The 27,599-nt window shown below is 32.7% G+C and overlaps 1 protein-coding gene across 4 annotated transcripts in view; it reads left to right on the top strand.

Moving 5' to 3' along the window:
- The window catches only part of LOC119644699 (hemicentin-1), a 162,622-nt gene that overhangs the window by 78,688 nt on the left and 56,335 nt on the right, over nt 1-27,599 (top strand). For 2 of the 4 annotated variants that reach the window (XM_038044425.1, XM_038044404.1), the window contains one exon: nt 23,055-23,158. The gene's annotated coding sequence lies outside the window, so the exon portion shown is untranslated. Of the gene's footprint in view, nt 1-23,054; nt 23,159-24,707; nt 24,789-25,036; nt 25,088-26,718; nt 26,836-27,599 lie in introns of those variants that run through there. The other 2 variants (XM_038044399.1, XM_038044415.1) reach the window with 2 other exon arrangements.

The following is a 27,599-nucleotide window of genomic DNA, read 5'->3' as shown; positions in this document are numbered from 1 at the left end:
AAACAGTGCAAACGGGTTGACAAAAAATTGTGCCTGACCTATGTTTACGTTTTCCACGATCGCCTAGAAAATACGCTTGAAAAATTTCGCTATTGTATCTTTCGTAATTTATATGTAATAAGTAAATTAAAACTTACAAAGCATAGATGCTCTTAGCTTATGTCACATTAGTCCGTTTTCAATATTAACTTACATGCAAGAATCGAGAAGATACAACCAAGGGAGCGTTTACCATAGACATTACCCAGACGTGATTTGATTCAAAATTTGACACTCTCTAAAGCTTCCTTCTGGACGCTGCAAACGTTTCGACAAAACAAACATACTTACGCTAACCCTAAATGATCGAAATGAAAAGTTAAAAATTTGTGGTGTTTATTAATATTACAATGTAAAACCACAATAGAAAAAAAAAAAAGGAAAATAATCGAGCTTTTTACGTAAGGAGAATACTCCCAATAATTAATGACATATAAAACCTTTCACCTAAGTGTTTTTATCAATAAAGCTTTACACTTCTATTGCCCTACAAATATGACAAGCGATGTTTTTTCGGTGTTAAAAAATTTCATTTAAGCGAGCAAACCTCAAATGTTAAAGGTGCTGCTAAAATAGAAGGGTCAGTGAGCACACATTAAAATATGGAAGATATATGTACGGCAAATGAAATGACGGGTATGTTGGCATTCGTTTTGAAGCGAATCTTGGATGTCCGTCAGCAGCTTAGTAGTTAGCGACGCTTCTTCGTTTTAGTTTAAAATTGTTTTATTTTTAGGTCTTCTAGGCGCTTTCACAACCGAACCATGCCCATTCCTTGACTTGACCTTTTTGTGTTGACTAAAGATCATTTCATCCTTCTATCCTATTTTCTTCTTTTTTTTTTTGTTCATTGTAAAAATTCTGCTAACACATAACAGACGTTCGGCCGTCATACCCACGTCAAATCGATCCACAACTTTGAATAGTTCGAAAACTTAAAGTATTTACGTAAGCTGTATTCGCGAAATGGTAAATTTAGAACGATTCTATTTTTACATTACTTTTCAATTCAGTTTGCTGTCATGTCACGTTGTAGTCGAACAGAGCCGATCATTAGGTATCGGACATACAACTTCGCCTTATATAATACTTTACTTACTACTTTCGCTATAAAATACTAAAAATGGTATATAAAAGGTTAACTTTTTTTGGGAATCCTTACATCGGAAAAGGTCCGAAAAATGGATCTATATATGGCCTATGCAGTTATATGCTAAACTAATCCATTTGTATCAATTTCCATCATAAATTACTAAAAATTAGACGTAGAAGCGTACTTTTGCCAAAGCAGAAAAGAGAAAGAGAGAGAGAGAGAGAGAGAACTTTTACATACGAGAGAATTTAAAAAATTATCCTGCATTCCACGTAAATTTTCTACAATCGGTTGGTATTGGGAAATACAAAAAATTGTTCATCGTTTTTGAAGAGTTTGCTTGCAACTTTTTCAAATGAAGATTATATATAGGGAGAGATCGTAAGAATAGCCCAATCTAAGCTATTGTCAATAGCGTTCATCTTTCGCTTTCAAAATAGGTCAACGCACTGTCAACAATGTCGAAACATTTTGACAAATCCCGCTCTAAGGTTGAATAATAAAATTATATAGACAGGCAAGAGGGAGAGATGCTTAAGGGGGCAGACAGACCACTGTAACAATCTAAACAAGAACTATTTCACGATTTTTTTTTTTTTTGGATAGAAGAAATGCTATAATAATACTTGAGAAGATTACCAAGCATACCTTTAATAGGTTTGCAAAGATGAAACAAAAATGTCAAACACTAGAACCATTCCAAAATTGAATTAAGACGAAAAAAAGCATTCAATCTATATGCCTATCTAAGAAGTAGATAGGATTTTGTGAAAATAAATATTGATTTTTGTGCAATTGGCCAGTGTTCCGAGTGAAAAAAGCTCAATTTTCGGACAAAAAAAGCATTCTTTTAAAAACAAAGAATGATTAAATCAATCTACGCACTTTTCTGCGGAATGTCATTTCAAAGGTAATGCAAAAATAGGATGAAAATTGTATGTGCCTAGAGAAACTCATTTAGCCTCTCAAGTGCCCACATATTGCCTTAAAGTTATGCTCGAAATATCTCATTTTTTGATTATTTCTGAAAATTTTTGACTATTTAAGGAATCATTTACGTCAATAAAAAAAAAAAAAAAATTGAATTTTTTAAAAATTGTACCTGTCGCCGATTCCTTAAATCGATTCAGTAAATAATTCTAAAACGAGGCAAATACACTTCCTTTCGAATGCTGCATACATTCGCAAAAACTTAATATACCATTATATCACAAGTGGTATAAGGCAGAAACGCATCGTAGCATCCACTAAAATGTTTGCGGTTTCATAATTTCTTAACACATATATGGATAGCCGGATGAAAAAGAATCAAATCAACGCGGAATATCGTGTTGAATTTTTCAAAAAAAAAAAAAAAAAATGCTTAAGTAGCTTTCCAAAGTCGCTAATAAATGTTTGCAAAACTTTAAATGTATTTTAGGAATTTTCAAATTTTGTTTTTTTACAACATAATATGATTTTTAGTAAGAGAACACAAAAGTTAAAAGTAAAAATCACAATCTGTTTGATCTCTACGTTTATTGGACTATCGTCCAGATTCATACCGAGTAAGACATTAGTGTAACAGCTGAGCAGATTCTAATGAGTAATGATTACTTTAAAAGTAATGAGAAACAATTATGCAGCAGATTTGCTGTCGTTTTGCTTGTACAAAAATACCTAAACATAGATATATACAGTGAAAGCACTTACTTAGTTCACACATTTCAAAGCTAGCGAGTAACAACTCGTTTCATTTTCACATAATGTTAGTGAAAAGTGCATGAGCGGTTTGAGATTGATTCATACAGTGGAAGACCAGTTGCAAAAATAAACATAAATTCAGTTCAGCAAGTTAGCTTATATATATATATATATATATATATAGAGATAGAGAGAGAGAGGCGGTTTTCGCATTTTAACTCAACTTACTTCGCACTCAAAGCCTACATTTTTACTTGACACCATCGCACTTCGTTAGTGAAAGTAAACAGAAATATATCCACAACAGCTTTTTTTTGTTTTAATTTTCTTTCAATGTCAGTAGGGATTTTTTTCTCTTCTCTTTTCTGTTTTATATATATATATATATATATATGTCTATATAAGCATTTAATAAAAATGAGAAAAACAAACATGAAAAAAAAAAAAACGGAAAAAAACCAGTACACGCTCTCTCGTCTATAAAAGCAAGTCCTTTCAAGTTATTATTTAGTTTATTTTCGTCTTTTTTACTTGTGTTTCATTTAGACTGTGAAAACCGTAAACACTTATATGAATTTTTTATTTATTTAGCATACATAACGACTTAACTATAAAACACACACTGACACACACTTCTGTCAATGTGTGTATTCAGTTAGTTGGGCGGCAGTACAGTGGAGCGCGTATTTCTTATTTTCATTCATTACTTGTGTTTGTAGATACTACTTCAATAAAATAAAAAAAAAAAAAACATTTTATTGAATTTTCTTTTTTTATGTAAAGAATAAAAATTTATTCTTTTCTTCAGCGAAATTTAATATTTTTATACATTACACCACTTGTGGGACAAGCGATAGAAGGGTTTGTGCGGATGTTTGCAATACGCAGAAGATATTGAAGTAGAGCCGCCATTTACTATACCGATCGATTCAGAGAGTGATTGGGCCCGTCTCTCCGTGATGCTAGATGAACCACGATAAAACCGCGTTACGTCAGAGTCTCAGAAACAACTATTATGAACGATAATTGCTATCGTTAAGTTGATGAGTTTCGAGTGCTAGGGCGCCTAACAAAATTTAAGAAAATATCCCCTTGCCGGTCCTTTATTATTATACTCAAAAGAGGAAAGAGAAAAACTCAAAGGAACTGGACAACGGACTTCTCAGTTCGTATTACAATCCTGATCAGCAGCAGATATGGTTTTTTGTCTTGCTTCAGCCATATCTGTCCGACCATATGAAGACGTAAATTATAATGCATCCAAAAACTTTCCGCGTACAATGGCTAAAAAAGCTAAAATGAAAGACTGAAAAAGAAGGAGAAAAGTTAAAATATTTCCGCTAATAACGCAATAATAGTCACAATTATAGCAGCTATCTAGCTATCTATCTAAAAGTTGGCATGTCAAAGATGAGTGGTGAGATTATCTAAGAAGTGTGACTGAAAAGCTTTGGCATTTTTCTATATTTACTTGAGAAGGTGGTGGGTGTTTCAAATCTTCACTTCAAGATAACTAAGACAAACTTTTTACTTACATCAAATTTCATTTCATTTTTCTGCGCTTATTGTTTCACATGTTAAATATTTTGAATTTAGTCAGAACGGCTGAGTTCGCAACCATTATCATGGCTGCAGGTGAACGAATAAACAAGTAAATAAACATAAACATAAGGTATAAGAACAAAGGAAAAAATTCTTTTAAGAATAATAATAATTGCTCTGTGATGTAAAATTATTACAAGAAAATGAAAATTCATAGTTGCTCAACAAAAATTTTCGTAAAGAAAAAATTTTGCAATCACTAACAACAGAAGCGAGAATAGTACGACGCACAACCGTTAAGAAATGCAAAATGATATTTAAATGAGTTTAATATTAAATGTAAGTATAATTTAAAGTATCACACTTGAAACTACCAACCAGCTCCAATCGAAATGCCGAAAAACATTTTTTGCACTAATATTTTCTAGGAGGTTGAAAGCTAAAGAAAATAAAATAAAGAAATGCTCTAAAAAAGTTCATAGCGCTTCCCCTCCCCCCTTAAGTTCGTTGATAGTCTCCATCAGTACGTAGTGCCCACTGTACTTGCCAGGACTATAGTTTTTGTTCAGCCGTTGTTCAAATGCGATAACGTATACCCAGCAGAATAATGCATCTGTACTTTCAAGCGAGGTTCATCGAAAAGCCCCATCTTCAAGGAAGCTGTTGTATGGACTTGGAAGGAAATTTGAAACCTGTACCGACATAGTCCAAATTTAACAACATTATTATTATTTATCACGTATTTTTGCCGTAACATACTAAAGCCTATATTTTGTTGCCATATAAGCACTTAATTTTCATAAGAATCCTTATAGCGGGTACGATCCGAAAACTAGAAAAAAAAATATATTAAAAAGTATATCTGTTTCTCATTTACGCCTATAAAGGCTTACTGTTTATTAAAATGATCCAGACTTTTCACATCAATTTTCTAGGCCGGCTTGCTAATGCTCATTACCGACTTTTACTTATAAAGTTTAAAAATCGCCATTATCTTATTTGGCGAGAGCACAAAGCTTTTGATGCTGCGGGACAGAAACAGGCGAGAAGTTGTATTAGGTGAAATATTATAGAAATATTTAACGTCGCACTTACCGTCCGACATCTGCTTACAGTTCAAAAGCTATCTTTGACCTTTGGGTGTAGCTAGCTCTCCAAATCGATTTTCAGGCGCGACATTAATTGAGTTATTTTTTTTTTTTTTGTAAAATGAGAAAGGCAAAATGTGTTTATGCTAATTACGGATGAATCTACAGATTGAATCATGTAGTTGTTAACCTTGACTAACCGACATCTAAACGCGAACACTTGAGAACACTTCTATCAACGAAAGTCTTTGCCGAAATCTCGACGAAGGGAGAAAAGTTGAAATCGAAATGGCTTAGCCGAAGTGCTTGATTAAATTAGAAGACCGCGTAACACTTGTGTTAAAAAATATAACAGTCTCGAAGAGAATCTGAGTAATCTTGAGATATATATTTATCAGCATCTATTACAAATCGTAACCTATTTAGAGAAGTCGCTTCGTACGTTCAGAGTGAAAAAATGTGCGATCAGATGATTGTGAACAAGCATGGCCTCATTTAAAAAGCAGTGTGAGATAAATCGTAGCCAAGATTTGCCATCGCATAAATATATTTAGTTTGAATCCTTTCACGCATATGTTTTCAGCGGCAAAGCAATTAAGGTAAATAAAATCCAAAAGTGTTTTTGCTTTGCTTTTGGTCAGTTAATATTTTATTACAGAAACTTTCTATCTGAATCCAAACATTTACATTGACACTGCAGAACAAAGAAGTCTTATCCATTTGCATTAAATGTTACGGACGCACATTTAAAGCTTACGCTATCAATATAACTTTGTGAATAAATTTACAATATGTGTTACGGTGAACACTTACCGAGATAATATGATATATGTATAACTCATATAGACAATATGTGGTAAATGAGCTTATGTGGAATTTGCTTTTACACCACAACCTATTCAATTGATGGCGCGACAGGAAAGCGGGGGCACAATCTTAAACGTCAAGGGCGTTATCTCAATACATGCACGTTGGCAATTTTATTCGTCTGTACTAGTGTCTCTGATAGAACACGATGGTAAGAAAATAATAAAGAGTTGAATTTTACAATTTAGTAACGTATTACCCTAACACATAGAGGCCATATGCACAGTAGGTACGACGAACTCTTTCTCTCTCTTATATACGTTCATCAGAAACAACAAACCGTATGTCCGGTTCACATCTTCATGTGATGCGATCATCAAGCCATATGCTTTTCCAAATTTGCACTGCTTTTTTTACTTATACAAAACAGATTTTCAGATGCTTTCCGACACTCTTCTCCATAAACGGATTAAAATTATTAGACAAAAATTTTTTTAAGGGCATTGCTCAATATGTGAATGGTAATTGGTCGTACCTAACACCAGTCGTGGTACGACGACATATTAAGCTTGTACGGATGCACACAACACACAGAAGTGTGATTGTTAAGACAGATGTAACTTTTATTATATTATATCGAAGTTTAGCTATCCATCTCTTCATCCGCTCCAGGTATTCTTGACTTGAACCTAGAAGTCATAATTTTTGAGATATTTTGATGAAATTTGGTGCATCGACGTGTATTGGTCCAAGGGCAAACGCTGAGTAATTTAAATATAAAAAATTCACTATGCCAAATTTGGACCATCCAGGACCATTTTTGAATCCAACTCTTTAGAGGGATTTTTAAAAATTAACTAAGCAGAATTTTGAATACGTACGAAAATTTTTTAACCTCTTGGGCGAAACCATTCTTACGGAAAGTAATACTTTACTTGCAAAGAGGTCTAATTTCTGATATACAGTTCCACAATCCTAAGTTAATACAGAAATAGGGTACAGTTTTTTTCTTCTATGGCAAAAATAAGAATTATGCTGGACAATATGGTGTAGAGTATTTATTAGTCGGCTTAACCCAACTATAATGTTCTCATTTATTTTAAACTAATTTTTTTCCTCCTACTACTTTTCTAACATATGCTGAATGATTCTCTTGAATATTATGTTTTAGTTCGTTCCATGCCAAAACCAAAAAAATGCTTTTGTTTACACTGCCGCGGGTACTTACTCCCTCTCTTAACCACCGAAAGTTTTGCTACTTCAATTGCAACTATTTGAAGACCTTTGCATTTTCAATTTGAATGCAAAAAAAGGTGTCTTTCGTTTCGTACTGAATTAACCACAACTACTGCCGATATATTTGCTATAGCTTCAATAGGCTTCTGATTTCGAGGGAATATGTTGAATCCACTAATAGAGATAACTAGAGTTAATTGCAAATGTTAGTTCTTTCTAATACAAATTGGATAAATCAAATAAGCTTAAAAATTGATTGCGATCATAGGCAAAATCCAGCAGTTGATTACAAAATTACGATTTGAAACGAGCGAGAGTGAAGGCCTTTCGAAATTAAAAGATTATTTTAACCTAATGCCGTTTCTTTGAAAATACTAATAGTAATTATACAACCGATTCAAAATTAAAAATTCACATTGAATAGAAATGTATTGAGCTTTAGTAAGAATCACTGCTAGTTGAAAAACGTTTACGAGTTTATCGTATTTAGTTTCGGGGCAACTACATCGAACCATGAAAAAATGTTGTGCACTTTTCTATGACTGAGTGCTATTGAAGAATCATCATCATCTCTGTCTCTCTTTCTCTCTCACTCTTTATGCTGAATACAACGCCAGCTCTTCATTCATTGTTGTAAAGAGTGGAAATATTTCAACAATTGCTGTAGCGAAGCCTCTGATAGAAGTGCTGAAGTGTGATATTGTGCTGTGCGGAGAGTGCAGTCTAGTTGTACTCAAAAATATCTATAAAAATCAACAGCGCTTGTGAAAAGCACTTGAGAACTATGATAATTTGCACAATAAATACATTTTAGTGGAATAGCTAAAATGTTGTGCATTTATTTAATTTATTTCGTTCACATAAAAAAAAAAATTTGTTTTTATATAAATATTGAATTGAAAAATGAGTTTTTTGTGGTACATTATTGTAGATTTCTCCAAAGCTTCGTATTTGTTGACGATATTAAAAAATAAATAATATGAATGATTTCACATGAGAGCTGAAAGGATATGAAACTACACTATGTTTACACACCGCAATGCATTAATACCCCGCATATTGGTTTAACTTACATGTGTGTATGTTTTCTTTTTTTTTTTTTTTTCTTTTCTTTTTTCCTTTTTTAATTTCATTTCTAGTCTACCTATCCGATCTCTATAAATGCACGCATATACATATAAAAGCACATATATATATATATATGTATATGAAAACATACGTAAACACCCATATATAAATATATATATATATATATGTATACACGGAAAATGCTTGTTGAAATCATATAAATTCTACTATAAAAGTAAATTTTTCTATATCCCATCCACATTATTTTGAACATGATTATGGCTGCGAGTTTCTACATATGGGCCCATGTGAATGCATGTGAGTGAAATGTTTATTTGTGGATAAAACGAGATTTGCCCATACATTTGCATATGAACATAGCACTTACTGAGAATTGTAGGTAAATATGTAAGTAAGAATGTATAAAAACCGGTGAAACGATTTCAATGCTATTCTGACCGTAAACAACAGCAGATCTATCAGTTTTTTTTTTCGCAGGCAGTAAGTGAAGTAAATTGCCTACTTTAAAATTTCCTTAAACTGTCGTAGTAAACCTTGCCATTTTAAGTGATATTAGATATGAGGTCATAGCCGACATCCTCATATCTCATTTGCCTTAGCACTTTTAGACTACTTATTCGGTAAGAAGTAATATGCTGTAATCAATTTTTGAAAACGCCTTCTTCACCTATGCTGGTCTTATATCTTGTAAAACATGTTGGCTTCAGTTCATAGAAATTAGATCGAAAAGAATATAAGAATAAAAAATGGACAGAGCAAATTGTAGAAACAACGCCAAAATCCTTCTGGACGGTCGAAGGTTAAACCTGCCTTTGTATCCATAGTACCGAAAATGCAACGAAAGTTCAACAGCTTAGTTTCATACTTTATCTACAATACGAAAAATACACCTATCACTTATATAAGCGAAACATTTTTTGTGTAAAATAATAGTTTTATATACATTGGAATGGCTGACTTGCCATATCAATTAACTCGAACTCTTTCCGATTTTTTTTTCAATTTTATTGTTGAAGCACTTGATTGAAACTCCCCTAACTGTATATATTGTAAAAATATTTTTTTTAAGCCAAGCAAAAAGACTATGATTGGCCATGGCCCACCATTAAATACGCTACACCGTCTTATAGTTATTCATGTAACGATTGTTCAAAACGAAGTGGTCGAAAAAGTGACGCGATTGCATCCATTGCCAACAGCGTTCGTCTTTGGACCAAACTGTGTCTGCCGAATATGACGAAATTTCACCAAAATCTCTCAAAAATTTCGACCTGTAGGAAAACTGGACAGGCCGAGGAGCAGAAGAGCTTAAATCGACCAAAGTCCAACTGACTGTCGCTTACATTCGCACAAGCTTAATATAATCTTGTACTACAAGGCATATATAGTATAAGTATATAGCTATAAGTATAGACATAAATGATAACATTTTTTTTAGCCCTTCGTACTCCAATGCGATAAAAATGTAGTTAAAACACTTTTTAGCAAAGTATTTTGTATCAAAAAGTTAAATGGCGACGAAAATTGTTTACTCTTACTCTAAAACGCATCGTGTAAAGAAAATGTAGGTGAACAATTTCATCATGTTTCTCTAATCCTATTAAGCTTATAATACCCAGAAGAATGTGAAATAGACCCAGAATCATTTTTTGAATCTATTTAAGCATATCCGTCTGTCCATCTGCCGTATTGTAAAGTACCTGCGTTAAACACTCCTGTATTCGCAAAAATGTAGATATCGTCAACAAATTTGCAAACGAATTCAAAAACGACCTAAACTTTTCAAGGAGCACGACTATCAAAACTAATAACACCTTGGCTTTCCGTCTTTTTTGCTTCCTACTCATAAACCACATTCTTAAATACTTAATTATGTCCTTAGAAACCACCTCGAATATTGTTTATTCAATCGCCTTCTCTTCACAATTAACAACAACAACAAAGCACTCCCGCTTAACGTAGATTACTAAATTCGTTATGCGCACCAAAGCAATCAGAAAATGGTATATTTCGAGACGTTTGTTAGGAAGCCAAAGAACACGCAATTTATAGCACGATATGTAGAGATTCGCTGTATAGGAAAATATATTCCACCCTACAACTGTAAATAGGTATCCGACTTTAGTGCATACATATAAGCTATTATTATCGCATGACATATAAACACAAATTTAATATAATTCTGAAACGAAAATATTTAACATAAAATATTCAATAAATATAATAATTGGCAGAATGTTACTGATACTGACTGAATGATACTGAAGCGCAGACATTTAGGAATTGCGATTTATCATTTTGCTAATTTTGGACGAAATTTAGATGATTAGCTGACTAACTGGCTGGAACATCGTCATTAAACGAGTTTCAAGATTGTGATAATGATTTTCAAAACATGGTCAAATGTTCTACGGTGACTGCAAATGCATGCAATTCATAATCTCTGCGGGATATATTCTTATGCGTTAGCAAGATTTAATTATATCTTTTGAAGTGACTAACAGTAAAGTTGACCAGTAATTATAAAGGAAAACATAAAAGATAGCAATTATAATTTGAATAACAAATGCAATAATAATATTAAGTTTGCTATTCAAACCGTAATTAATTTATTAGGGCACGCATCACTGATGTGTGAATTAAAATACATTAATTGCATATGCCGTTGAAGGTGTACTAGATTTATTAGCAGTTTCGTAATAATCGTAATAGTACGCACCGCACATAGTACCGCGTATTAAACACAGTTAACAGCGAAACTTGGTCCGCTATATTTGGTCGTATTCAATTTTTTCATATCGCTCTGCTTAATTAAAGTCCAAATCAGCCAAGTCTGTGCCAAATACTCCCTGACAAAGGCAAAGATCTTAACATATATATTTATTTACTTGTAATTCAGTTTTTGTCATCTTTAGTTCCTATAAAATGACTTGGAAGATTTTCGCAAATTGTTATTACACTGCGAACTAATCGGAGGGATATCTAGAGTATGTATATCAGGAGTCTCAAGATTTTAGTTCAACTTATCTCGAGACCTTTTTCAAAATTCTCTTTATAATTTCTTTCCGAGAATGCCGCCAATTTCGTTGCTTAAAATTACATTGCACATAGTTTACACATACTACGGTATGTCCAATATTTGTTTTTCAATTAACGAAACCATATCATGCAGTACATAAACTTAGGCAAGGATAATACATAATTAATTTCATTTGTCAAAAATAGCAAGAGAAGTCTTTGGATAACGTCTACATAATATAAGTTAAGGAGAGTGCCCTATTTTCATGCAACTCATTGAAGCTTAATATACATACGAATCAAACAGGCACAGAAAGCGATTAGAAATGAGATAACTGCATTTTTACTTATTAAACTAGAAACTATGTTGTTTTACACAACTGCAATAGAATTCGCATTACTGCAGACATGACAGTAAACTCTTAATAATTTGAAGTCACTTTAAACAAAACTGATGCATATTTCGTGCTCCTTGACAATTGTCAACACATATATAAAAAAAAGTTTATTTTGCTTCCTCGCAATGCACTCAAACGTACAAATAAAGCGAATAATTTAAGAGTATATCGGCAAGTTATAGCATTATACTCGGCCGATTCGGTCGACTCTTTAATGCATTGCACGACTTGGCAATGAATTTTTCACAATAAGGCATTATACGATAAGCAACCGAAAATTTCAACCTAAACGGTAGATGAACACAGCGCAGATAGCCCTAAACCGTCACGGAAGTGGATAATCACCGAACTGCTATAATAAAAGATAAGTTTAACTTTGACCAATAAAGTTAGGAAGAAGATGGACAGACGGGCAGACAAGCTTCAAAATCACTTTCCGAATCGATCCGACACATTTTCATCTTTCGGCCAAAAAACGTCAGCTTATCCAATCCAATTTGTAAATGAAGAAAGCTTCGCTAGAAAGACCAAAATGATACCGTACCTGAGGCTTGGCTTTCTGGCGACCGCAAAACGTTTATCTCTAATGAATTTATAAAAAGACGGTAGTTGGGATAGGACGGCCATTGGAACCATGAACTTCATCTGCCAATTGCTTATCGCAAACACTTGATTCTTATAGCGACTTTTCGTATATGCCATGCCCGACCGGGCCATGTTTTTTGGCAATAAATAGATACTCGCGAGCATCGTGTATGTGCTTTAAGAATCATTTCATCAAATTCTAATGATTCTTTAACTAAATATTATCCGAAGTTTAAATGCGACTATTGTAGAACATAAATATTAAAAATGCGCTTAAAAATGCTTATTTAGCTATTACCGTTAACGTTTAGTCCATTGAAATTGTTGTGAAAGGCATAAAAATTAAAAAAAAAAAAAAATGTCGAAGATAAGTATAGTGCGTCCACAAACCTTCCCACATTAGGTTAAACAGTAGGAAATACGGACATGTCGAGTTTCTGAAACATGGAAGACACTGCTCTTGTTGTCATGTTTGGAGTTGTTCAAGACATGAATCGGGCCGCACTTACCAAGTCGATTAGCAGCAGCTGAAGAATTGCTATGCGTATCTACACGTACATTTTAACAACGTGGGCAAAATGGTGCTTTGCACCCAAAATTTCGTACTCGTTTTCATTTTTTCTTTCCTCTTTCTCTTTCTCTTTCTCTTTATCGTTTTGTTTTTCCAAACATTTATTCACATATTGTGCATTACATATGTCTGCATAATATGAACACTGACAATGACTAGCGACAGAGTCACTTAGTAAAGAAAGTCCGCATTATATTTGCAATAAAAGGCATGCTCTGAAAGGTGGCCCGCTTTTCACTGAGGTTTAAAAATAACTCAATTCATGCATATGCAGAGGGGCGCATGCATATGTGTAATATGTGAAATTCATTCACGCACACATTTTATGATTTATATGAGCAATTATTTTAATTTCTCCTAGTTAGTGTTTTGATTACCTTCACACTACTAGAAGTACTCTGTAGTCTTTTCTTGTTTAATGTTTCAAGACCTCAACAAGGTTCGCGTCGTTGTAAAAGCTACTAACGTAATCCCATAGCCTTTAAAAGTATTCAAAGAATTTACTATGTTTTAAGAACTTTACCCGAAAAAAAGTATGAATTACAATTGATTACGCGCGCGTACTTACGCGCTACTTTAATGGGCTTTTTATGTATATATGAAATTTTTATAGTAGTTTACGTTGTGTATGCTTGATACTTCCGTTCCTTTCCTATCACGTTCTCCTTACTTTCGCTCCGTTATAAAGCGCGTTTTTCACGGTACTTACGGGCCAACCTATCATAATTCATTCTCTTTGTTTCAAAAAGCTAAGCTTAGAAAAGATTTCTTCTTTCCATTGCTAAGTGTTAAGTGTGCATATCAGGAAAATACCGTTTGTTGCTACAAAAAAAAAAAGAGATGTTTCGGTTGACTGTGTTACCATACCACCATATACTGTATGGTTCCCGGTGACGAAGATTCACTTTACATAAAGCAACAGAGACTTAAGTTGACGGAAGTCGTAAAATAGTACAACAAAGTTGGTAGCTAAGCAGAGGTATCTTCCGTTGAATACAACGCGAAATACTGCTTAAACAGGTTTTATTCATGCTGCAGGCCTAAATAAACTACTTATCATTCATAAGATAATTAGCGTTCAAATATAAAGAATGAACCAAGTTGTTTGTATAAAGATATATAGAACGATGTAAGCCAAAAATGATTTATGCAAACTAAAATGGACTTTACGTCTGGTAAGTCTGTTGGAAAATAAATAAATAAAAAATAAAAACAAGTATAAAACACTTGCGTTGACATTGAGACAAGGTACGCTTACATGTATGTAATCATAATGTAATATGTATGGAAATATGTATGGAAATTGCAAGGACATATCTGGAGATGTTTGGGAAATATTTGGAGCCAGCTACCAGCTACCATGAATTAACTTACAGGTCTTTACGGACTGATTGCGATCATTCTTAGATTAAAGATAGTCAAGGGTCTAATCAATATTTGTGCAAAAAATTGACTCTCTCTCCTCTTTCTCTTGGCGTCTTTGTTAACCAACAACGAAATTCAATATAATTTGATACCAAATTTCTGAGTTTCATGAGTGACAGCTGACCGTCCAGGATTATTAAAAGTAGAAAGAACAACGCAGTCACAGTTGAATTAATTTTAATTCTGTTAACTTTTTCAACATAATCTTCTTCAACGATGAGTATCATTTTGGTCTTGATGAGTTTCTTTGAGTCGAGAAAATTTTTGCGCTTAAGGTCCGGAGAATTCACAACCACCAACATATCCACAACGTATCCTTATTTGGGCGGAACTATGCCGCATGTAAACAGCCGAAGAAATAATTCAACTACTGCGTTAGTTATATCCTTCTTGCATGGATTGTGGCATATTTCATATAAGCCGCGGTTTCCAGCTTAGTTTTCTTTGTTCGTTTTTATTTAACCACAGAGTTCCAACAACGGCATTACTCTTCTTGTTCAATTATGATGGTACGCATCGTTCGCATGCTTCCGCATCTCTTTTCTCAAGCCCACAAACTCAAATTTTACATATTTGATGAAATGTCGATTGCGTCTTATTTCCATGTCCCGCTAATGTCAGTTACTATACGATATGAAGAAAATATCAATTAATTATAAGACCAGTGCGATGAAATAGATAAAAATTTGCGCAACTATGAAGAGATTAATTAAACAATTTGGAAAGACTAGTTTAATTAGTTATCTGAAAGACTCTGGTCATTTGTGGAAGTGCAATGCAAGAAATATACATAGCTAAAATAAAATATACATATTAATATTTTAAATAATAGGTTGGAGGGAAAGTTTTGTCGTATTTTAAACAGGCAGGTAATTTTTCTTGTAAATAAAAAAAAACATCTGGCTAGTGAGTGATTCGGATTTTTTTTGTTTGTTTTTTTTTTAGCTGCTGTATAATATAACCTTTCACCGTTCATCATTTACTTGTCAGTAAATTAACTGCATTTACGACTTTGCATTTTGTAAGAATTGTAAAAGGGAAGCAACCCGTCGGTTGCATGTAAAAATTTATTTACGGTATTTGGAAAAGATGTTGCAAATGTTCATACTTATCAAAGATGGTTTAGCAAATTTCGTTCCGGGGATCTGAGCCTCCACGAAAGTGATCGATAATGATGTTTTGCGATCCATGTTGGAAAATAATCCGCATTTAACAAGTCGAGAAATTGCAGAAGAGTTAGGCATTCATGATACAACTGCTGGAGATCGCATTAAATCTCTTGCGTTTATGGTAAAGGAAGAAAGTACATGAATAAAATACGACAGAACTTTCTCTCCAACCTATTAGTTAGGGGTTATGGTTAAAGTTTATTGGACATTTTGAGAAGCTCTTTTACAAAACTAAAATCTATTAAACATGTAAAGCGTTTCGAATTCATTCAATTGAACTGCTGGGAACGAACAACAGGTACATGTTGATTTATGCACAACGCTAATGAAAAATTTCATGAAAGGCACAATTTACTCGTTATGCTATTTCGTCTATATTCTATAAATTGTCTACTTTTGCAATCAATGCGATACATACAATTTTTGATTGATTACAAGCTCGCATTATCTTGCAACTCTACATCCTCTACAGAGGATGAAAACAAAATGTACCTAAATTTGCACTGATTGTTTTTTTTTTGTGATATCAGTAGCATAAAACAGACTTACCACCGCGAATTTACTCATCGTTACAAGTAGCCTGTCTCGTTTTTTCGCTTGGAAAGACGGTTTACAAACAAATGTATACGAATTACATAGTAGAAAACGATGTACGCTACAAATTTCAATAGTACTTTTATGATTTTGGGAAAGTAAGCAATCTTCATAGAAGTAGGGCAATGTAACGCGATATCTTTGCAACAAAGATGTCTGAATAAACGGGGAATAGTATAAGCAATAATAATGTCATACAATAAACAAAAACTAAGTTAGCACGAAAGCTAATAAGGAATAAAGAAAATGAAAATAACAAAATTAAAAACTTTGCCAACCCAAGTAGAAGCTCAGATAACATGGAAAAAAGTTGAAGTCCGTTAGTGAAATCACTCAGCTAAAAATGCGAGTACATCCAAAGATAAATCTTATCTTATTTAAGTTTCAGAGAACATCTGAGGAAAAAGAAATAAAAGCAAAAAATAAAAATGCAGAATTGGTAATCCTTTCTTGTTATATGCATCGCTAGTACCCTACAGAATGCGAGCAATATTATAATTATGCCATTTTTGCATTCAGTAGTGAGTAAAGCTTAAAAAATTAAGCAAACCTTAAATATCAAATGTAAAGAAAACAATCGATGCGTGGAAGTGTTGAAATAATAACTAAATGTACACTAACTTTAGAGTGAGTGGTGAAAATAGATTAAAACTTTCACCTAAAATACTTATGAAGGATATCTTAAAATGCATTCTGTCGCGTTTACCGTGACGCGACACGTTTAGAATTGCCAAGGTTAGGAATTCGCCCCAAATATGATGATGCCATAGAAAGCATCGCAATTCGTAAACTCTTTAATCTAAGGTGAAGGTGAATACAAATTATAGTCAATATAACAACAGTTGGAAAGCATCTTTTCTATCTCTCTTCTCTGCCTTATAATTATCCCTAAAGCAATACAGCATTTAAAATAGCGGAAACTGAATGAAATTAGCAAAAAAAAAATAATAATAATAATAATAATAATTTTAATAGCGTAGAATTAGTTGAAAGGTTATCTATCTATCTGTCTTGTCCTATTGTCTGTTGGAGTTCGGCAAAGGATGTTAATTTCGGTAAACCAGACTGCAATAAAGCACACATTTCTATTTGACCAAAATAATAACCCTTACAACTAGCAGCAAAGCATTAATTGGTCTGCTTTCCTCATTATTCATTAAAAATATTCTTTTTATTAACAGTAACAACAATAAGTTTAAGTTTGTGGGTCTCTTTCCTTAACGACTGCCTGACGTTTATTCGTTTGTTGTTGTTGACGTTGATTAACGAGACAATTATTTATAAATTTACTTTACGTCAGAGTCTCTGTGCCGTAAGTAAGAAGAGTTCCTCCCATCATGGAGACCATTCATAATCTCTTTTCATTCATGTAAAATGAGTCGTTGCACAACTCATGCAATACAATCGCTTATTGTGTTGGCCTATTCGAAGTGCTCTTTTCTTCATTACATTAATATTAGAATTTGTAAAGGCGAGCTGTTAAATACGTATTTATGTCAGTAACACTAAAAATGTGTGTTAGTAGGTGCAGTGTGTCTGGTGTAGCGTAAGCAGCTGCATTCATATCTAAGTTGACAGCTTTTTTGATACATCGTCATATGGTGTTTAAGATAGGGACTTTTTCTATGTATGGACTTGTGCGGGTATTTATGTATATATATATATATATATATATATATATATATATATATATATATATATATATGTGTGTGTGTGTGTGTGTGTGTGTGTGTTTGGATGTGTGTATTTTTTTTTTTTTTTTTTGTACGCATCAAATCATATAATTCTCATACAGCTTGCAATCTATGGCATATTATTGTAAGTTTTGCAAACGCACACACAAAATGTTGAGAACGAAGAGAAGGATAAAATCTTATTTGGTATTGTTTGTCCCATAGCGTATTATTGTCAGTTGGATTGGTCTCAATAACCTTTCACATTCAAGGGTTTGTCTTCCTGATATTCCCCCAAAACAAGTTAACAACGCGTCGCACTAGCTGCTGCCAATGTTCTTGTTTTAGCTGCAATCGTATCTCGTTTGCGGAGATCTGCAAAAATTGAAAAATGAAACTGAGCTCCTTTTCCGCTTTTTCTTTTATAACCGGCACAAATGGCAACAAAATGTTGCAACTGCACACACACACACACATATATATATATATATATATATATATATATATATATTTTGACAACAACCGAAAAAGCGTATGCTTAAAAATAGATCGTCTAAAATTCATAAATTTTCGCTTAAACGCTGCACACAGAGTGTCAAAACGAAATTAATGTACATGATTTTTGAATGCACACAGCTGTGAATGCACCGATTTAATTTATGTGGCTTTTAGACACCACGTAGAATATTCGCATTTCTCCCTCCCCCTATGCGCATCGCATCCACAAAGAAGAAGTAAAAAACAAAAAAAAAAACGCAAAGGGGAGGAAAATAATATCAAAAACGGGAAATATATTGTCGGCGAATTCGACAATTGCTTTTGATTTCGTGCGCGTACATAACAAATATTCGCACACATTGCATAGATAAACCAATAAAAAACGTTACGTTGTTCGCGCCTTGCGTGGAAACACGTTAATACCTTTATTATTATTTTTATATGTTATATCTCTACTATATGAATAGGAAAGAATTTTGGCCTTGTTTTCGAGACAAATAGTCCTAGCAAATAGTCATAGCATATTCTAAATCAATATGCTATAAAGCCGACGGATACTGTGCATTGTTGACGCGTGTTTAGGCAAATTACACCCACTACTTTACGTATATTTCAAATAATCTGCTCTAAACCATAGCAATCAATACCGAAAAAGGCGAACGCTGTAAACGGATCATTTTGTATTATATTTAAATGTCAGAATAATTTCAGATCGCCGCGAAATGTTACACTAAACATTTCTACATTTGTACTTCTCGTAGTCGCTGATGACTATTTTCATCTAAATAACAAAAGAAAAAGGAAATCTAACATGCCACCAAACACAAGGCTAGGCATGAGAAGAAAACTCCTACACGGATACTTATATGGTTGGCAAACGTTTCCGTAATATATTTCAAAACTGTTAGCAAAATTCTACTTTAAGAACTAATACAGGCCACTACATATACAGTGTATGCATACATCTATCTATCCTTACCCAAAACTAGACAAAATTCATTATAAACAGCACCACCAAGATACAGAGGATACAGCAAAGTAATCTAAAACTTAATGAGCATGTGAGTGCAGTTAAATATGTTTGTAATCATCGTTTACGGTTTTTGTTCGTTTTTATTTCCTAAAGTAGAAATTGCGTTTTTTTTTTTTTCTTTGGTTGCCCAGCATAACGCACTACATTATGAATATGTTAAGTCTTACGTAATTTCAATTACCCGAGAAAAACCAGTAAAATGCCTGCGTTCGCTTTAAGTCGAACTCTAGAATCGCGCTTTTCCTAAAATAATCATAAAACTGTCGTGGAATTTTTGTTCGGAATTGTGATCGTGTAGTAAGAGGAATGGGTTCGGGCCATTTGCTGATCACATTTCTATTTTTCAGTGTACATGTATATATGCATATTGCTATATACATATATCTATATATAATATTTCCGTATATGCATTTATATATAGTTTTCTATATATTTTCGTATGTATATGTATTTCTACATATTTCTATACACACCATGCTCTACGTATATTCTAGACGTATATTTTTCTACTTATATATATATATATAAGTAGTAAGTATATTTTCTACTGTTCCTGTTTATATCCAAATATATAGTTCTGTATATTTATATATATTTACTTAATTATCAATATTTTTATATATATATTACCACGTATATACATTTCTATATATTTCTATATATATTCTATATATATTTCTATATATATATATATATATATATATATATATTTATCCATGCATATACTTCCATATAGTTATAGGAACAGAGATATATTTCTGTATATTTCTATGCATATATTTCTACATATATATTTCCATGTCTTCACATGCGTACATTCCTAAATATTATATATATATTTTTACGTCAAACTGACCTTTGCAATTTTTAATGCAAGATAGATTTCATTCTCCTCTCTTGACTTGACTGACTTTGCCTTCCGCAAATATTCTGCTTATACCACCCAAGTTGCCAGTACTTAACTTCCTCATGACATCTTTTGCGTTAATAACTTTGTCTGTGAAATATTCTAAGAATTGTTGTTAATCTTTCCGATAATCGTCACTTGTATGAGGCAAATAAGTCAGCATGAATGTATATTTGGTTTTTCCATTTCTGGAATTTCTGGAATTCTGTCTGGATCTTAGAAGATCGACTAGTTTTCCTGCAGACTCCATCAAACCATTAAATGTGGGGTTTTTTATATAATAAATATTTAATTGTTCACATTATTATTATTTCGAATAAATTATTTAATTGGAATGATGACGAATTAAAAGCACGTATCTGGACGCGAATATTGTGACGTCGTACGCTTTTCGCGTGACAGTTGATTTCACATGTTGTTCCATATTAATATATGTTTATAATCAGAAACAACATATTTTTAAACATAATTTTTAGATATAATGCACAAGAAAGCAAAGCAAACAAAACAGAAAAAGTGGAAAATTGAAAACTAAATATTATTATTATTGGAAACTCATCTATATGCAATTAATCAGTAGTGACTTTCTTAAATTAAATCGAGTGAAAAATTGTTTAAATAAAATTATATTAATTAAAAAAGAGAAAGATCTCTCTCTCTCTCTTTCTCTCTATCTCCCTCCCTCTATTGACTTTTAAAGAATCATCTCATTATATATTTGTTTATAAATAGTGACTTCCTAGAGGGAAACGTTAAACACTAGGCAAGTAAATAAGCAGTGCAATGCGCATCATGACATTCTTGATATTGTTCAGCATCAACTAAACAAGATGCGAAAAACGTAACATGAAAAAACAAAACGTATCACATAATCTTCTTTTGTCTTACAAAAGAGACATTATAGCAGAGCTATTGCTTGAAGTGTGCGTATATGCCTCGTGCTCTTTGTATATATAACGGAACACACTGCTAAATGTCTGCGGGCTTAATAAGTATTTAACAGTAATATTGGCTTATTTTGTTCATTGAAAAACACCACTTAGAAGATAGTTTCGCACTCACTAAACGAAAGAGACGAATTAACAAAAAAAAAAAAAAAACAAATAAATAAATAAATAAATAAATGAATATATAAACAACAACAAAAAGAAAACCAAACAAAAAAAGGAGCATGCGTGAGATTAACAACATTAATGCTTATGTTATGCTTTAATGTTAACCACACATGTATTTAAAATATGAAAAGTAACCATGTTGCACATATCAAAAATATCCACAAACTGCCCGCTTATATATATATATATATATATATATATATAGGTCGAGGAAAACAGATTTTAATTTTTGTTTGACTATTGTTCACCTTCCTGCCATGGCAAGAGTAGGCGAGTGGGTAGGAACCCCGAGTTCGCTTTAGTCGAAGCTATGGTGAGTGTTTCGTCGGTAAAACGTAACGCTTACCAATTGAGTACACAGACCCACTGGGCTGCAGCCATCTCCCTATATCTTTCCCATTCTTCACTTCTTCTCCATTCTAGTCGTCAGCATGTTACACGAATAAGGGACATCCCCTGAATGACTGGTCATTTAAAGAACATAATGGCGCGTCCACAATACGTATTTAGTAAATGTATATTTACTGTAAGGTAATGCAAATAAAAATTCCATGCGGAGGTCCATATGCATTTGATGAACCGTCAATTCTATAAGGAGCAAAGTTCTTAATATAAATCTTACCTTTAAATAAGTAGCTTGCGTTGAGTCTGTAAAAAAGGAAAAAAATATCGATTAACTTCCGATTTAACGTATATTTGTAGCTGGGTCGCCTTACTGTGCTTTTGAATTTGTTAATGAATTGAAATCTTACTAACGTCACAAATGCGTACATAATAATATGCAATCTATAGAATTGCAGACTTGCCAACGCTACGAACATTCATTCGCGTCATCGTTGTTAACAGATATCCACAATTAAAAATCGGAAGTGCGTTCATCCATGTTACTTCTCTAAATTCGAAAGAAAAATCAAATTTTACTGATTAATCATCAGTTATTCATATCAATGTAGGGCCATGGGCAGGTTGAGAGTAACCATGGCCATCCAATAAAATTCTGCAACATCTGCAACAACAAAAAATTCATGTCATAAAAAGCTTCGAAAGTATTGCACTTTTTTCGACATCTAAGATGAGTGCTCGATTTTTTGGATGATACGTAAACACTCCGGTCTCAGATCCAGATTTGCACGTCGTAGGTAATAGCGCCTCTGGAACATGACAAGCGCTTGCGCGAACATGAAATGTTGCCAAAAAAGCTTTCGCTTTGTTCATCGATTCTAAAGAGCAGCCCCACGTCTAGGCGCCATTTTATTAATCCACTCGAAATGTGGTCCCTCCGTTAATTTCCTTTTAATCAGCAAGACGACTTAAAAATAAATTCCGCGTACTTAGCTAATGGATGTATACTATTTATTTAAATAGATAACATCTCTGCCCTTAGTGCCAATTTTTTTGGCATTACAAACAATTTCGCATGGATACTTTTATTTAATACTTTTAGCTATAATTTAATCTCATTTTTATTAATAGGAAATTTCCTGTTTTCAGGAGTGCAATGCAGTCTTCTACTTACCACCTTTATTATTAATGGAATTGCACATCATTTATAGCACGCAGGCAACTACCGAGAACAACCGAAACTGAAAAGAGAGGTATTTATCTATTTTATTTAAAAATTATATTCAATTTCCTTTGATCAATACCGGAACACAAAAGCAAAAGAAAAAAGATTTCTAATGCAGCATTCTCTTTACGTATGCTGTTAAAGTTTGCGTTGAAATGTAGTTAAAAATTTGTATTAAAGTTTTTTGTATTATTATCCCCGCTGGCTGTAGGGTGCTATCCAGTTATCACTTTACTGAGTGGATTCGAATAAATCTAATGATTAAATTTTATATATCGAATCTTATGAAAAAATGCTAAAGAGCGAACTGGTGACGAGCCCACTTCCAGCAGGTGATCATAAACGGATTTTCCACCAATTCGCAAATAAGGATTGCATACCATACCTATTAAGAAGGGATGGGCAACTTTATTCATTAACGGGATAAAAAATTTCAAATTTCATATCATAATGAGGACCAAAACATATTTGATGGCTTAGAAGAGAGAAAAGAGAGAAAAATTGAAATTTTGTAACAAACATTTTTATTGTTATCATGTAACAAAATGTACGCAACAAACATATAATGTAATTTTTAATGTGATGGCTTCGATTGAGAATGCGATAAGGTACAAAGATCGGTATCCACTGTATAAGCCCGATGATACGAGAAATAAAGCAAAAATTGATTTTATCATAATTATGATCATGGATCGTCATTTTCGACTTATATACACACTCATAGGCAAACGATTAATCAGATTTAAAGTCATAGGTGTGTTCACAAAATCCTTGTTTACGCATATGTGACGCGTTCCGAAATCATAGGATGTCGCTGACTGAGAATCCTACGTATATAACAGAAGTTACAAGTTATACTAAATAATAAACAAACGTATATAGAATATTATGAAATCATCCATGATTGATTGGGTAACTCTCTCTCTCTCTCTCTGATGGATGTGAACACATGTTAGTAAAAATTGTAGCTTAAAATTCACGCACGCGAAAGACAGACAAACTGTAGATCGACTCGTTTCCATGATACTTACGGTAAGGTTCAACGTTGCACAATAAAATCAATCATCATAGGATGAAGTAATTTGTACGAAGTATAAAGAGATAATTGAATTTAAATGTCCACGATTTCGACATAAAAAGTAAACTTTATTTCAATTTTATTTCTCTAAAACTTGTGTCTCTTCTCATAGGCGGGAAAGTGTCATTTTCCCCATAAAAAAATCAACGCATCTGTTTACAGCACGAAAGTATTTTTACTTCAATGATTCACTACTCGTTCACCTATTATTACGTACGTTTGCATATTGCTAGCAGTTAATGTTAAAATTCTCTTTACTGCTAACTTTCGAAGAGAGAGCACAATAATATGTGCAATCGAGTGAATTTTGTAGAAGAGTTCACCAAACGCTATATGAATTGTTAACGTTTGATAGCGCACAGCATCCTTTATATATCCTTATATGTATATATGTATATATATCATATATATATATATATATATATATATATACATATTTATACATATATAGTTGGCTGACGCATCTAACAATATCCAGAAAGGGCAACTGTTACTCGTTAGCTTTCGTTAGGGCAGCATCAGTGCCAGCGGGAACAATGCAATCGTTTTAATCGCAACGCATGCTAATAACTTTTATGTGGTATATAATACAATTTCAGTTATAACGTCACCTTTACTGACCTATTTCATGTTTATGTGCATAAAAAAAATATTAAAAAAAATAAAAAAATTAAAACAAAATCCAAAAAATTTATTCAAATTATATGGATAAGAAAATGTCATAAAAGTATTTTAAAAAAATTTAAAAAACAACAACAACAACAACAACAAAAATCAACATGAATACAAGCACAATTCATGTGCGTGACTATGTGAATACAACACTCATTCAGCTGTTCATCTACTAGCCTTAATGTTTAAGCATTCAATAAATTTGAGGTTGGCTTTGTGTAAGCGTGTGTGCATGTGTTAATATGTATTCTTTGTAATGGCTTTTAGTCCATACGGTCCTTTAATTTTCGCATCACTTGAAAACATCGCTTAATTTTTTTTTTTTTTTTTTTTTTTTGTTGTTAAATACATTTATGCCACCACCACCAATCAACAATAAACAAGTAAAGTGATTGATAATTAATAAAGTTTTCACGTTTGAATGGAGAAAACAAACAAGCCACAGAAATGCGTTTAAAAATTATTAAATATTTATTTTGGCCAGAGACACTTGAATGCCCATCAAATAAACTGATTTATTTTATTGACTACCAAAAAAATTTCACTAAATAAATTAAAAACATATTTATACCAGAGCACAATTCAGTTGGAGAGGTACGCCGCGACATTAGACCTATTATTATTGTTGTAATTAGGAAACATTTTCTTTTAACCAAAATTTGATCGTTCAAGTGTGCTTGCTTATAAAGCGATAGCTAAAGTGCACTTTAAGTATGGGATGATGGGTAAATGATTCGAACGCGAATGACTGGAATTGCGAATGTATAGATAAAATTTAGGCGGAATTGACAGGCATGTAAAATCATGTAATACCAAAATATAGCTGACAACACGAATATCTGACATAAATATACAAACATAGAATTGAGGTAGACGTGGATGATAACCTGAGATCGGAAAAATGCTTTACTGTTTGCAAAGGTATATGAAAAATATAGTTCTTCAAGTTCTGCTATATACATATATCTATACTTTGCAAACAGTATAAATTGGAATAGATTTTCTGGCGTTAATTGTTATAGAAACGATAAAATTTCTATGTAGATGAATAAATGTCATTTTAGAAAAAAACACCGAAGACCGGACTATTCACTCATTACTTTTTCTTTACGTAAAGTGTAAAATTCTTCCCTATCAATCCTATCCTGCTCTTTGAAAGTAGTAGTTGAGAACGACTACATTCGTTGTAAACATTTGACCACTTGAGCTATCAAAATATTATTTTAAAGTTCAAAATATCATACCCGTATATACGGGTATAGTGCAATAACTAAAGACTAAAAAATAAAAATGAAACAAAGACTATAAAAACCAAATCAAATAAGTACTTTGTTTGTTTGTTTGTTTGCTGTTGGTTTACTCGCTTCAAGAGTATATAAAGTTGTCGAAAAATTCTCATATATATATATATATATATATATATATATGCATGTATATATGCATGTATATTTATATGTATATAGCATAGAGACTAAGTGTTATGTGCTATGTGCTATGTGCCGTGTCCCGTGTAACCTACGCTCATATTGGACTAAAAGTGTAAGAGTGTATGCATTATCCGCCAACAACGAATACGCACAACAGCAGCAATAGCAGTAACAGTAACAGCAACAGCAACAGCAACAATAACAATAAGAATAACACAATACATTCACTCGATTATATGCACACACGTCCCTAATTGCAAAATACTGAAATAATAAAATCGCAAACATACGAAAAAAATAAAAAACAAAACAAAACAAAACAAGAAAACAAAAAGATAACAATAATAACAAGCACAAGCAAAAGGTAAATCGCTTGTTTGTGTTACGGCGTTTCATTTTAATTTTTTCCAGATCAGCACCAGTAAACAAAGAGTCGTGCGTGTAAAAATTTAATTAAAGCCAACGAATTAAAAAATAGTAAAAGAAGAGAAAGTCACATATGTACCCGAAGCTTTTGTGTATGCGTGGGTAAGCAAGTAAATCCGTCCTTTTATATTTATATTTTCCGTTTATATTTAACTTTTTTCGTCTTTGTGCTTGAGTCATTTTTTTTTTTTCGTCTTCTGCTTCTTGTTCTTGTTCTTTCCCTAATTTCGTTTTCACTTAGGCTTTGAATGCCATGCCGTGAATCCTTGCCTCTTCTATGAATTCTCTATTCGTTTAGTTTAGCGTATGTATAATGCAAACATAACAAGTGTTTATGGCTTATGGGTAATGTGTGTACAGGTGATAGGCTTATGTAAGGAAATTCTCATTTCCTCTGTTTGTTTAGCTTCGCAAAAGCAAAACAAAAGCAATTTCAACAAAGTCATTGTTGTTTAATCCCTTTCGAACAACATTGTTAACTTTTTCCGAGAACACGTACACACATGCATTTTCAATGCATTTTTTTTTTTTCAATGCAAAAATCTATTTTCAAAGTATGACTTAAGTTTATAAATACGAAAACAATTTATGCCAAATATACTACATTATATTATATAAGTAAATAAATAGACATATTTATGATTTCAAATATATCGTATATTAATAGTGTGTACTGCTTCCTTTAGTAATATACGATGATCTTTACTTTACATTTTTATTAAATATCGTGCCGTAAACTAAATACTAAATAAACGAAATCTCTATTATATGACAAGATTTTCTCATTTCTCAACACAACAGCCTGCGATTCATGATTTTTCCTTCATAGTTTGCCAAAAACAATCATCCAAAGAGTATTGTAGAGA

This window comes from Glossina fuscipes, unplaced genomic scaffold, assembly GCF_014805625.2.
Source record: "Glossina fuscipes isolate IAEA_lab_2018 unplaced genomic scaffold, Yale_Gfus_2 0, whole genome shotgun sequence".
Classification (NCBI taxonomy): domain Eukaryota; kingdom Metazoa; phylum Arthropoda; class Insecta; order Diptera; family Glossinidae; genus Glossina; species Glossina fuscipes.
The sequence above is the reverse complement of the archived record's forward strand: the minus strand, read 5'-3'. Positions and strand labels throughout refer to the sequence as shown.